The sequence below is a fragment of the Malaclemys terrapin genome, chromosome 17 (genome assembly GCF_027887155.1).
Source record: "Malaclemys terrapin pileata isolate rMalTer1 chromosome 17, rMalTer1.hap1, whole genome shotgun sequence".
Lineage (NCBI taxonomy): Eukaryota > Metazoa > Chordata > Testudines > Emydidae > Malaclemys > Malaclemys terrapin.
This window is the reverse complement of record NC_071521.1, coordinates 5,113,482-5,119,952: the sequence shown is the minus strand read 5'-3', so window position 1 is coordinate 5,119,952 and position 6,471 is coordinate 5,113,482. Positions and strand designations below refer to the sequence as shown.

General features: G+C 42.6%; 1 protein-coding gene across 6 annotated transcripts in view; it reads left to right on the top strand.

Moving 5' to 3' along the window:
- The first annotated feature begins 268 nt into the window (after positions 1-268).
- The window catches only part of DAB2IP (DAB2 interacting protein), a 407,650-nt gene continuing 401,447 nt past the window's right edge, over positions 269-6,471 (top strand). For all 6 annotated transcript variants that reach the window (XR_008442606.1, XM_054007198.1, XM_054007200.1 and 3 more), the window contains exons 1-2: positions 269-982; positions 1,456-1,530. The gene's annotated coding sequence lies outside the window, so the exon portion shown is untranslated. The remainder of the gene's footprint in view (positions 983-1,455; positions 1,531-6,471) is intronic.

The window sequence follows — 6,471 nt, the reverse complement described above, 5'->3', positions numbered from 1 at the left end:
TGTCAGGGATATGAGGTGACAGATACAGGGATATGAAGGGCAGGAATACGGGGAGACAGATACCGGGGTATGGGGTGTCAGGTATATGAGGTGACAGATACTGAGATATGAGGGGCAGGGACATGGGGAGACAGATACCGCGATATGGGAGGCATGTATAGGTGGAGACTGACAAGACACAGGGTTATGGGGGTGTCAGGGATATTGGGGCAGAGATATGGGTCACTGGAATAGGGAGGTGTCAGGGATATGAGAGGCATCTCCTGGGGGCTCTGGGGTTGGGTTTGAAGCCATGTCTGTTAAAAGTTATCTCTTCCGCTTTTCACTTTTCGTGTTGGATAGTCACTGTTGGTGCCCAGTGCAGGGTGAAAGGGAGGGCAGGGCTGAGTCAGGTTTGCAGGGAGCAGCCAGAAAGAATCATTTTGCTATTGAGATGTGAGGGTAGATTAATACCCCCTCTTACTGTTCACACTGCAGGCAGTGCACTTGGGGTAACCGTTGGCCCTGTGACGTGGGAAGGGATGGAATTGTTCAGGCCAGAATGTTCTGTGGTGGTTACGATTCCCTGGGTGGGAATTGGGCAAAGGGGCCCTCAGATGTGATGGGGGAGGTGACAGCTGGTGAATTATCTGGGAAATGGGCTGAAGGACCATAGGGCATGGTAACGCGCTGACACAGATGAGGCAGTTGGGAAATGGGCCTTAAGAGGAAGGGAAGAGGAGAGGCATATGGGCACTGGGCCATAAGAAGAGGAGAGATTCTTAAGAAAGTGCAGTGACAACAGCAGAGCCCCCTTGACGAGCGGTGAAAAAAGTGAGATAAATTGGACAGGCTGTAAGCTTAAGTATGTGAGAGGAGCAGAATCAGGGACATGAACATGAGGTGAAAAGAAAAGGAAGGGAGAGGACCGAGAAGAAACAAACCAATCCAAAGAGAATATGAGAGCACTGGAAGCAAACAGGCTGTGAAATTCCCTGGGAAGGTAAGTGACCCTCTAGTTTGTTTGAATATGAAAATTTCTGGGTGTTTAATAGTAAATGTTGTTTCCAGTGGAGGGATAAATGGGCTCAGGGGAGATATTGCTAGAAGTAAGGTGTTTCAGTGGGGACTGGGAGTGTGCTCTAGGTCATTCAGTCTCTCTTTTACCTAGAGTGCATGGCCATTTAGGATAGGATTTTCAAAAAAAAAGGGCTCAGCATTGTAACACTGTTCCTGTTGAAGTCAGCGGACGGGTGCAGGGAGGGAAAAAGAGTTTACCATTTTCTTAAATGGGAGGAGAGTTAAGGCAGCTTGAGCACTTTTGAAAATTCCACCTATAGGGTCTTGGCCTTAAGTGGCCCATGGGGCTCTTGCTGCTTCTCTCTCTTACTGAGATGCTGCTGGAGACACTGCTTGCTTAGCCTAATAAAGTGCTGATTCTATATTCCTCCCCCCCCCTTTTGTTTTTTTTGGCAGAAAACAGAGCCATGATCTTTGCAGCTTTCCTATGAGATTCCTCCCATGGTAACAACAATAGAGCCATAGAAGCAGGTAATTACATACTCAGCTGCTGCACTGTAGCAACGTTGCTGTGTAAGGTGTCACACCTGTAAACATTTCAAGGCTGAGTCCTGGCATTAGAGGGCTATATGTGACCTGTGACTATTCTTTAATCACTCTTGGATTATGGGGAATAAATGTTTTCCACAGCTATGAAAGTGGGGAACGAACATACACATATATTTATTGTGTGTCATCATTATATTTACAGCTTATAATCACTAGCTTACTGGGTAACTTTGTTTCATTTTCTCGATCTGCAAAACTGAGATAATGATACTTAGCTCCTTTGGAAAGTATTTTGAGATATATGGATGAACAGTGCTATATAGTAGCTAGGTATTACTAGTGTAATTTAAAATCTTAATGTGAATTATAATATATAATAATTCCTCTTTGTTTGAATCTTCTCTTGGAAATGCCCTGGCTTTTGTGTGCCATTATGTGATTAATAAAGCCATGGGGACTAGAGTTTCCTGTTTATGTAGAGCGATTTGTAGCTAAGTACAACAAATGCATGGTAAGTGATATGTAGGCTTCTTCTCTATATTATGGGCAAGGGAAATTACATTCTTTTTTAGTTAAAATGAAAGATTTTTTTGTCCACTGCAACCTTATTTCAGAAGCAAGTGAATCCCAAGATGATATGAACAGCATCAGTGCAAGAGCATAATGTAAAACTCTTTCCCACCGGGCCTAAGACGCCTGATAAACAGCCCTTCTCATCATCAATTGGCATGAATTTCTAATTGCATCACTTTGCTAGCAGATTCCAGACTAGCTCTAAGTAGCAAAAAATTCTCAGAATAAATCAGGGATAAATGAAAACAAAGACCAAATCTATTTTATGGTCCTTGAGTCCTGATAAACTTTTTCAAATCTCCCTTTTCTGACCACCACTACGAATATGCTTAAGAATATTGTCTGTGGAGAGCTGGAATTAATATGTTCATAGGTGTTGTCACCTAGGGAGGTTCTCAAGCTGGTAGTGCTTCTATGCTTTGTTTTTCATTTTACTGTTGTGTAAATTTACCTGTAGTTCTTCTTGCAAAAGATGTCAGTCAAACAACCTTGGAAACTGTATGTCTCTTTATCCGGAGAGCAGCTACAGCAGGCTATCAACACAAGGTAGTCAGATGCCTGACAGTTTAGGGCAGAGAGTTCTATGACTGTGTTCATCTTTAATATGGAGACCAGAAGTCCCAACATACATTACTGCATCTTGATCAGAACAGATCTTACAGCAGACTGGAATACTGCATATTGAGGCATTTAGTATCAAGAGGCTACACCACCATATTAAAGATGAAGGAGACTGCAGTCTTGTCTATTTTGTTTGTACAAATTAAGTGCAGTGCCTTGGACTTCTGACAAGTTGTCAGTGCTGATCTCTTCTGAGAAAATAGAGCTATCTCTGCTATAGGGGGATCATTGTGCTGAAAGTGTTGTCCAGTGATAAGGACAACTCCTAACGGTAATCTCAGTAGGTTAAGAGGTAAAGGAGGATGCCCCTGAAATACAAGGAATAACTACTGTGAGCTGATGGTTTACTTTAGACCAAGTTTCAGCAATGAATAGTAAGCAGATAACTGCTAGCCCCTCTTAAAATCAATATCAGTAGTTAAGACTTGGGCATTTTCACCTTAGTAAAGCTAAAAATATCACTTAATGAACACTAAAGTATCAAGCTGTTGTATGGAGTTTCACTAACATCTCATGCATTTAGCTACAAACTAATACATATTTATTTCAGCATTTTGCTCAAGAATTTTAGAGTAGAAAGCCTTTTATCTGATTTCTTAAAGAGGATTTCATCCTGTTCCTGTTAAAGTCAATGGGAATTTTGCCATTGACTTCAGTGGTACTCATTGGTGATGGAAAAACTTGGGGATGAACACCAAGGTATTGTTCTGTGGATGATTGCTGCCATCGAGTGTCCCCTACCATGCACTACATCCATGTAATTGCTAGAAAGTTAACCAGTCTAATCAATAGTTTGTTTGTGTGTATATGTTTTTTCTTTAAACTGTGTAGCGGTGATTTATGTTATCATATTAGTCAAATATCATGTTTTTTTCATCCTTCCTAAACATATCATACTTAAGAGAGGCATGCAATAATACACATGTCCAGCTACTTCCATCTATCTATACATAGGTCTTTCTCTCCACTTATCCTTTCTCCTTAGATTCATTTGAAGAAGGCTGCTGATGTTTGTAAGTAGGAATTGTTTTCTCTAAAACTGATTATTACAAATATAAAATTTTCAATTTTAAAAAGAATCTATCATGTTCTCTAAGTATATATGTTTTAAGGCCATATTAATTAGTATTAAAATCTGACTGTGTGAACTAAAGCATTCAACAATCTCCCCAAAATCAAAACAATTGGCAGAATACCCTGAAAATCAACAAGTCCACCCAGCTTCCTTCCCCTCCCGCCATTCCTATCTATTCCCTCACCTGTGGCTCTTGTCCCTTTCTCCCATCTCCTATTATCCACCCTCTGGCTTCAGACCCCTCTCTAACTTTACTCACAGGAGCGGCGCCAGGGTTTTTGGCGCCCTAGGCGGGGGTCCTTCCGCGCTCCTGGTCGTCGTCATCAATTCTGAGGCCAGGGGGGGTCCTTCCGTGCTCCCGGTCTTCGGGGCACTTCGGCGGCGGGTCCCGGAGCGAGTGAAGGACCCGCCACAGAATTGCCACTGCAGACCCGGAGCGCGGAAGGACCCCCCCGCTGCCGAATTGCCACCCCCCCCCCCAAATCCTGGCACCCTAAATGGAAGCGCCGGCCCTGCTCACTCCTATGCATTCCAGTAAAGCTGCTTTCGAGTCCTAGATGCTGTCTGGGCACTGTAAGAGTGCATCATCCTTTTCCTTTGTGCTGCCTGGGTGCCACGGGGGGGGGGGGGGGGGAAGGGACAGGGGGGAAAGGAGGGGACTTTGAGGCCACCAGAGAGTCAGTCTCCCTGCTGCATTTCCAGTACCCAGTGTCATAGCTGGAGGAGCAATTGCAAGGAAAGTCATGTTCTGCCTCCCGGCAGCCCCAGAATGGAGCATACTCAGTCCAGTCACACACAGCAATGTGAAGCGTTAAGCATGTTCAGTTCAGACAGAATGCTCAGAGAATTTGGCTGCTAAACTCTAGCATATCTCTGAGCATGTGTGAACTGAAATTTTCAGAGGCTCATAACTTAGTCACATTTGGGTAGATTTTCATGGAGGCAACAAAAGGCACACCCCTGTCACTATGGTAAATTTCCAGTCATGGGGGCACTAGAATTTTTCAACAAAATGGTTGTAAGAATTTTTTAACATGGCAAAACAATGTATTTTTCCTTAATCTCAGTCTGAGAAGCAGCTGAACAGTTTTTGCTGAAATTTTCCAAAACAATTCACTCCAAAGCAGCCGTCTGACATGGAAATATCAGCTTAAATGGTTAAAGTTTGGCAACTGAAAAGAGGGTCTTCTGCAAAGTTTTGAGCAACCTTAACTATAGGCATTGCTACCTGCACCATCTACATTTAAATAATCCTAACATACTTAACAGCTCTGAGACTGGAAAAAATGGACTTTTTAAAAATCTGAGATTCATGGAAGACAGGGGTATGAGAAGGAAGCTCCCCTTGGTTAATATTATTATTATAGAGTATTGGATTTGGCCACCAATGTTACTACTCTTCACTCACTGATATCCAGAAGCCCATTTGTATGATGTGGGGGAAGCCTTTATGGGGCAGGTATTCCTGGAATTGCTAAGCTTCAAGTGAGTTTATTACAGCTGTTACTACTATCAATTTCAACCCAGAAAACTCAGGTCTAAACAAATACAGTATTATGGGAGCTGATTTACAAGAGCGTTAGTGAAAGCTTTTCACTTCCAGTATTCACCTAAAAGACTTGCTATCTGGCACAGATGATGTTTGTCCTTTCTGAGTAAGGAATGAACCAGTGCTAAGCATAGAGTTAATTGGCACTTTTGACCTGGATCTGGCATAATACAAATTCTGAATTCTTGTGGACATTAAAGATCCCATGGCTCTTTTTGCTAGTTCAGAGGTGTTGGCTCTGGTGTGCAATCTTCTTGCTGAAATTCCTGTTACTTTGATTAGAAATAGTATTCTTTGTGTGTCCCTAAACTATAGCATAGGGTTGCTGCTACTATTATACTGTAGTGGTATCGGGTCTCATCTCAGTTACAGCTGCATTTCAGAAGTAGTGCTTTTTGCACAGCAGCACTCTCGTCAACCAGCAGGCACTCTTGTCAACCTTGGGTCATTACAAGGTTTTTATGTGGATTCTGTATCTCAAGACCATGCCTTGTAAGAAAGAGCATGATGATACTGTCACTGTTGAACATTTTGTAATAAATATACCTATCTCATAAAACTGGAAGGGACCTTGAAAGATGATCGAGTCCAGTCCCCTGCCTTCACTAGCAGGACCAAGCTTTTTTCTTTTTGCTCCTGATCCCAAAATGGCCCTCTCAAGGATTGAACTCACAATCCTGGTTTAGCAGGCCCCCTTCTGGACCTGCGTGCGCTGGTTGTTCTGTTAATAGAGAGAGACAGATAATGGAAGGTCGAATAAACGGGGTGCTACTTTATATAGGGCACTCATATTGTGTGTCTTGCAACAATATACAATCAAAATAAAAAATACTACCCACATTGAATTGCATCCCTCCTTAAAGATCCTTTTTATTAGCCTTCCACCACTGTTTCCTACATACTGTAATGATTACATATTAACATAAAGTAAGAAGGCAGTCACATGATCTTTTGCTTTTGCCCAGAAGGGGGCAATCTCGTCTATGGCCACTAGATGGCACTGCAGCTTTGCACTTTCCCATTCTCCAGTTTATCTGAATTTTTGATTATCCAATCTGGCCCTGGTCCCAATAATTGGATAAACGGGATTCTTCAGTACTCCAAA